This window comes from Macaca thibetana, chromosome 7 (assembly GCF_024542745.1).
Source record: "Macaca thibetana thibetana isolate TM-01 chromosome 7, ASM2454274v1, whole genome shotgun sequence".
Lineage (NCBI taxonomy): Eukaryota > Metazoa > Chordata > Mammalia > Primates > Cercopithecidae > Macaca > Macaca thibetana.
The window spans coordinates 124,732,796-124,740,456 of NC_065584.1; the positions used below are offsets into that span (position 1 = coordinate 124,732,796).

The 7,661-nt window shown below is 53.1% G+C and overlaps 1 long non-coding RNA gene across 1 annotated transcript in view; it reads left to right on the forward strand.

Moving 5' to 3' along the window:
- LOC126959903 (uncharacterized) overlaps window positions 1-7,661 on the forward strand; it is a 134,835-nt gene that overhangs the window by 106,743 nt on the left and 20,431 nt on the right. The window lies entirely within an intron of this gene.

Consider the following 7,661-nt stretch of genomic DNA (forward strand, 5'->3'; position numbering starts at 1 on the left):
AACTGATACTGTAAGAGAACCTGGCACACAAACACTTTCCTGCCCACCATGGAGATAAAGGAGGATCGCATTTTTCCTCCTCTCCATTTTCCAAATTGTATCCTGATGGTGGTTCTGTTACTGCTCTAATTGAGGGGATGTAACGATGACTAAGAAAGCCACCACAGGCCGGGCGTTGTGGCTCACACCTGTAATCCCGACACTTTGGGAGGTCGAGGTGGGTGGATCACCTGAGGTCAGGAGTTTGAGACTAGCTGGGCTAACACGGTGAAACCCCGTCTCTACTAAAAATACAAAAGTTAGCCGGGAGTGGTGGTGGGCGCCTGCAATTCCAGCTCCTCAGATGGCTGAGGCAGGAGAATCGCTTGAACCCAGGACGCAGTGAGCTGAGATCGTACAACTGCACTCCAGCCTGGGTGACACGGCGAGACTCTGTCTCAGAAAGAAAAGAAAGAAAGAGAGAAAGAAAGAGCGGAGGAGGAGGTGGCGGAGGAGGAGGAGGTAGTGGAAAGGAGGAGGAGGAGGGAAGGAGGGAAGGAAGGAAGTCACCATAGCCCCTGCCTCTGAGGAGCCGAATCTCCACTGGGAGTAAGAGACATTAAGAGCAAGGATCCAGGGAGACAGGAGAGCTGAGCAAGGGCACCAGGTCTGCCTGCAGGAGACTAAGGAAGGCCACCATGGCTAAAGCACGCCAAGCAAGAGGTTGTGGCAGGCATCAGAGGCCACAAGGGTCAGTGCAGACCAGCTACAAGGGGCTTTCGGCGTGCAGAGCACGCTGGCAGCCTGGGCTCCCTCCCGGCCTGCCTAGATCCATCCCAAAAGTTCCCTGTTCTGTGTCTAATTTCCATTCTCAGGCTAGCTCCCTGGGCTGGGCAGCACATCTGACAATTCATGCCTGGGGCTTGGCGCCCAAGGCAAAGATTCCACCAGGTCCTCCACTAGGGTCACTATTTCTTCCTCCACCTGCTGAAAGGAGGTAATCATCCTATCTATCTTGTAGGAGTCATTGGGTTACCAATGCATGTGAAGCACCGCATGCCTAGCCTGGCATTCAGTAGGAGCTCTACAAATGTTCAGAGCCAGTCCCTGGTGTAAACAGCCTTGCCAGCACTGGCGACTTCTGCCTGGATTCTGTGGCATCTCATTACCATACCAGTCTGGTAACGGCTTGTTCCCCAGGCTCCCCATCACACACACACACACACACACACACACACACACACACACACACACACACACACACCTGCTTTCAACTGTCCTTTGCCCAGATAAGGATTAGCCCATCCCTCTTCATTCCCTCTAGCCTTCTGCACCTGGCCCTCCCAGTGCACCTGGTCAATCCCAGCCCCTCCCTGACCTGTACAAATACACCTGAGGACAGACAGTGCTCCAGACTTCCTGTCCCTGCTCTGAACTCTCAGGTAGGGACCTGGCTCTGCTTGCTGTTGGCTGAGGACAGGAGGGTCTCTGTGGGCTATGTTGTGTGTCCGTGTGGTCAGGGTCTCTCTAGGTGTGTATGTGCATTGAATTGGTATCTGTGCTTCGGTGTCTCTGCGTGGGAGTGTGTGTCTGTCCATTTGCCCTGTCCCCACTCCCGTTCTGGGCCCCTGCACTTCCACTTTCTTCTTCAGTTATGATTGATTCACAGCCTTTGCCATGCCAGGCAGCAGGGCTTAGCTGAGAGTGGAAGAAACTGCATGAGGTCCCTTCCAGAGCTGCCAACTCCTGCCCCGCAAACACCTGGGCCTGAACTGGGGAGATACATTCTGAGGATTGTCTTTTCTCTTTCATCTTACCCAGATCCTGACTGGCCCTAAGGTTTTCTTTACCTCTCCTCCCTGCAAAACCCAACCCCATGGGTCTCTTCCAGTCTAATTAATCACTCACTAAGGGAAAGGATGAGGGAGCAGGAAGGACCATGGGTATAGAACACAGGCTGACCTCAGCCGAACATTTTAGTACAAGTAGAAGCCAATGAAAACGGGAAAATGGGTAGCTCAAGAGGTGCAGGAGGCTGGGTGCAGTGGCTCATGCCTGTAATCCAGCACTTTGGGAAGCTAAGGTGAGAGAATCACTTGAGCCTAGGCAACATAGTGAGACCTTGTCTCTACAAAACAATTTTTGTTTTTGAGACAGAGTCTTGCTCTGTCACCCAGGCTGGAGTGCAGTGCTGTGATCTCGGCTCACTGCAGCCTCCGCCTCCCAGGTTCAAGCGATTCTCCTGCCTCAGCCTCCCGAGTAGCTGGGACTACAGGTGCCCACCACCATGCCCAGCTAATTTTTGTATTTTTAGTAGAGATGGAGTTTCACCATATTGGACGGGCTGGTCTTGAACTCCTGACCTCAAATGATCCACCCACCTAGGCCTCCCAAAGTGCTAGGATTACAGGCGTGAGCCGCCGTGCCCAGCCAACAAATTTTTTTAAATTAGCTGGGTGTGGTGGCACATACCTATAGTCCCAGCTGCTTGGGAGGCTAAGGTGGGACGATTGCTTGAACCCTGGAGCTCGAGGCTGCAGTGAGTTGTGATCACGCCACTGCACTCCAGCCTCAATGACAAAGCGAGACTCTGTCCCAAAAACAATTTTTGAAGAGGCACTAAGTTTCCCTAGAAAAAAAAGAGGTTCAGGGGGCCATGTCTTGCAAGAGGCTAGAGTTGTTGTATTGGAGGCACTGTTTATTTTTGTATGCTCAGCAACCTTGTAAGTACCAGAAAGCCCTGATGTCAAGTATTTGCTCCTGGCATCACATACTACACTCCCATTTAATGGCTGAAAAAAAATGAATGTACTGTATGTTCACTGGGTCCATTCTGGGGTTGTCCATTGTGACTTGCCAGCCCCAAGCAAGACATCACCAGCCTTGGCACCAGGGTGCCTCAGCAGCTCCATCTCATGACAGCACGGCTTGTTGGTGAATGACAAGTTGGCTCAGACTCCAAGCTCCCACCCCGTTCCAATCCTGGTGGGAGGAGACAGGTATAAGCAACTAGGACCTCATGGAAGGCTTTCCATTCACTTGTGCCCCAGGGCAAAAATCCATTCACTTGTGCCCTCAGGGGCCACCAACCCCATTCCTGTCCTAGCAACCCCTCCTCCCCTTCCCTGCTCTGGGCACACTGATCGCTCCGACATTCCTGCTCCCACACCATGCCAGCTGTTTACACAAGACAAGAGTCTGTAGGGACAGGGGTACCATGACACGGCACAGGGCAGGCACATAACATGAATAATTAGCAAATGAATGGATATTGACATCTTCCCAAGTGGAATCGAATTAACACATAATTATGAGTATAGAGGGGGCAAGTGTAAGAGTATGGGGTGTAGGGGCTGGTACATGGTGCTGTTGTGTCTCCATCTACCCACCATGTAGGTGAACCTGCTGTGTCCATTTAACCCCCATGCCTGGAAGCTACAGTGCCAAGCTAAGCCAGAGGGAGCAGTTTTTTCCCTTTCATCCTTTGAAGGGGGTGTGTGTGTGTGTGTGTGCATCTCTGGGAGGGAGAAAGGACCAACTACAATTTAGATGACAGGAAACTAAAAGTTACCTTTTGAACACAGGTATTCCTTGTGTCATTCCCTGCTCTTACTCCAAAAATATGCACCCAGGTAAGCACTGTGGCTGGGAGGCTGGGAATTGGAAGAAGGGGGAGAGCAGTAAAGACAGGGACTATCAGTCAGCCATAACCAGTGCATGCCAAAAACGTATGTGCGTGTGTGTTTGTATGAAGGCGGTAGTAGGGATCCACAATGAAGACAAGCCCTTATATTCTGTAAAACATGTTCCAGTTTAAGAAACATGCTTACTCATGTTTCTTAACAGGGCAGGAGCTTCTCCCACTGCACACTCGAGGCCCAAGGGAGCTAGGGGTTATGCTCAGGGCAAGGCCACGGAGGTGCGGCTGGGTCGGAATCCAGAATCCAGCTCTTGGGAGCTGTGCCATTGGCTTCCCTCGAAATGAACAAAAGACCGTCCTAGCCTTTAAGAAGTAGCAGGTGATCCCCACCAATGAGGCACTTCAGAACACGCAGGACCACTCAGGTGGGTGCTACAGAAGGAGCCCACCGGACCCACAGCTGGGCAGCCTGGATGGCCCCCGTGTGGATTTCCTGCAGGAGGGCAACACACAGCTGCACCAGGGAGATTTCCAAGTGGCAGGAGGCAGGAGCAAAGGCCAAGAGCTGAGAACAGAAGGTCATAAACAGGAGACAAAAAACAGCTCTGAGAGACTGAGCAGAGATTGGCCCAAGATACCCGGGGCGTGACAGGGGCAGAGGACAGATGGGGAGGTTGGCAGGGCGGCTGGCACGGAGGTAGAAGCAAGAATCAGGTGAATGACAGGGTTGGCCATTATGGAGCAGCTCCAGGCTGACAGAGTTGGGACCCATACCTCCTGACAGGCGCCGCTCCACCCAGAACTCAGCCAGCCCTTGAGCACACAGGGACACACCGCTGAATCTTACATTGACTTCCAATATGTATCTTTGCTGAGAGAATGAATGAATGATTGCCAGACAAGTGACGGGCAAGTGACCACGTCTGAGAGGCCCTCTTGGGGTAGGGGTGTGGGCACGAAATCCTTAGCGCCAGGGAGAAGATAGGTTGTTTTTACTGCAGAACCAAATGACCAAAGCTGCTGCTTTTTTTCCCTTCCTTTCCCACAGGTCCGAAGGTACGAAAGTTCCTCCAATGTTCTCCCCTTTTTCCTCCCCACTGTAATGTCCTCCAGACCCCCAGCCTCCTTCCTAGACCCTCAGGGAGCAGCCACCACTTCCCCCAAATGAAAAGAAGGGAGCAGGCTCAGGCATCAGCCCTGTGGGGGAGGGGGCAGCGCTGCACTCCTCCACCCTCTGCTGGCTGCAGCCTTCTTGGCGTTCTCTCCTCTGTTTTCCCATCTGTCTCTCTCCTTTCCTCACGTCCCCTCCCTGCCCTAGCAGCCCATCCTCTCTCCTGCTGCTTCCCCGCCTGTTCTATGCTTTTCTGCTTTCCTGGCTACCCCCACAGCCTCGCTGGATGGCTGGCTTGCTCCCAAACTCCAAGCACACTATGGGGCCCCTAGGACCTACTCCTGCCAGAGAAAGGAGACTGCCTCTCCTCCACCTCTTCTCACCCACTGGCTACCACCAGCAGACTCAGTTCTTAGGCCTGGGTCTGGGTGCCAACCCCCAAACAAAAGAGCCATAAGCGGAGAGGCAGGTGGGGTGGGAAGTGGCTGTTTCCAGGCACCACTGAGCCTGGATGGGGCAGGGGCTGCTCTACCATGGTCACAGGAAAGCGCCCAGCCCTGGAGCCTGCCTCTTCCCCACTGGTACCAAGCCCTAATCAAGCCCTAGGAGGCAGAAGGAGACTGGGGAGGTATCCAGCCTGGACAGTGGGAGCATAGCCTCACTCTGCTCCACAGGGCCCCAGACCCCCAGTCCCCTATCACAGAAGCAAGGTGGTGTCTCTTGCCTGCCCCCTGGGCTTGTGGCAAGAGGAAAAAAAAAAAAAAAAAAACCTCCTCTGGCCTTGGGGCTTCAGGAATGATTCCAGCCAAGATGGAAGGTTAAACCACACTTTTTCCAGGCCTCTTCTGGCTGAGGCAGAAAAGCTTTTACTTTACTTTCTATTCTTCCTGATTTCTCGGGTCTGGCATCCACTCAGGAACAGGTATGAGCTCACACATACTCATGTACACAGAACCATGCACTCCATGCACGTATCTGTGTACACAGCAAGCCTGAATATGAACCCACCCACACATGTGTACACAAACATAGCTATTTTATATAAATATGGCACACACCCTGTACACACACACACACCCCCCCATAAAAATAATACATACATCCTCACCTTGCCACCTCCTAGCCTCCGTGTCCTCTCATCCTCCAACCGTCCTCCTTCTCCTCCTCAGCTCTTTCATCTCCCCTGTCCCAGCCTCCTGTCTCCCCCTGCCCCTGGCCTTCAAAGAGCTCTTCTGTAGCCTCCTCCAGCCTCACCCTTGCTCCTAAGTACAATGAGCCTGCAGTTCCTAGCATGGCAAAACCTCTAATCATTCTGCCAGGGTTCCTGGGTGAGAGAAAGGAGAAGATGAAATAATTCTGCTTCTTAGTTGCAAATAAAGTAAATTGAGGTCCAGGGAGTGGGAGTCATATCTCGGCTCAAAGAATAGAAACCAATAAATCTAGGTTGCTCCCCTTTTATCTGCTCAGTGTTCTGGCCTCACCAAGACAAAAGGCATGGGACATGCTACCCATGTCCCCAGCCCTCCACCGCAACTCCTTGGGTGCCTAGGAGTCCTGAGTCCCCCGGGGAAGTGGAGTGAGGTAGAGTTTATCTCAGGTAAGCTTAGCCCTGACCTCAGACTCTGACATTGTTCATTTGACTTTCCACAGGAGCACTGTCACTGTGGGGGGCATGGCCATCCTCCAGGTCACTGTGGGCCACCCCCCGGCCACGGCCCAGGGCCCTGCGGGCCACCCCCCGGCCACGGCCCAGGGCCCTGCGGGCCACCCCCCGGCCACGGCCCAGGGCCCTGCGGGCCACCCCCCGGCCACGGCCCAGGGCCCTGCGGGCCACCCCCCGGCCACGGCCCAGGGCCCTGTGGGCCTCCCCCTGGCCATGGCCCAGGGCACCCACACCCTGGTCCACATCACTGAGGAAGCAGAAGAAAACAGGACACAAGATGGCAAGCCTGAGAGAATTGCCCAGCTGACCTGGAATGAGGCCTGAACCACAATCTTCTTTTCCTAATAAACAGCCTCCTAGAGGTCACGTTCTATTATTTAAAGAGCCTGTCTTCCTTCATATCCAACCTGGCTGTCAGAGGACCCAGTTGTCTCCAAGCTCCCTAGTTGTGAAGATGGGGCAACCATCCTGGCATTCTCAGAAGCTCAATGCTATGTTGCTCACTATAAATGGCTGTGTAAGGTCACCTCTCCTTTCCTTTTCACTCCTGTCCCCTCCCATCGAGGGACCTCAAGTGTGGCCTCATTACCCCTGTGCCATCCTGTACATCCAGATCTGGTGGGCCTTCCAAGGTTGCAACTTGCATGCCTCACTCTACAGACCAGAGGCCTCCCTCCAATCCAGATGGATTTCTCACCATTCTCTGAAAATACACTGAACTTTCCAGCCTCCTTACCTTTGTTTGCACAGGTAAGGAAGAATGCCCCCACCCCAGGTCAGGAATGCCTTCCCTCTCTCCTACCTCCACATTTCAAAGCCTAGCCTTTCTTCCAAGCCAGCTGAAGTCCACCATCTCCAAGAAGCCTTCTCTAAGGCCTCTTAGGAAGAAAGCGGTCCTTCCTCTTTGCATACTGTCCCCTTCTCTGCAGCAAGCTGCAGAAAAGAGATGGTAGCAGTCACTTCATGGGCTTGATCATATCTTGCCTATTGGCACCAATTTATAGGCTGGCCCTTTATCTCTCCAACCAAGTATAAGCTATTCAGGGCAGACCCAACACTTCTACACCTCTAGATTCTTTATGACCTGTGTCTTACACAGATTGGCATTAGCACACATTTTTGGGATACCTATAATCCAAGTGTTCCTGACTCTCTGCTCAGCCCCATGTCTTCAACCAAGGCCTCTCCCTGCACAAGTAACCAGACCCTGAACAGCCTGCTTGCCGTAAAACCCTTTCTGCCTAGTCAAATCCCACATCCGGGATCCA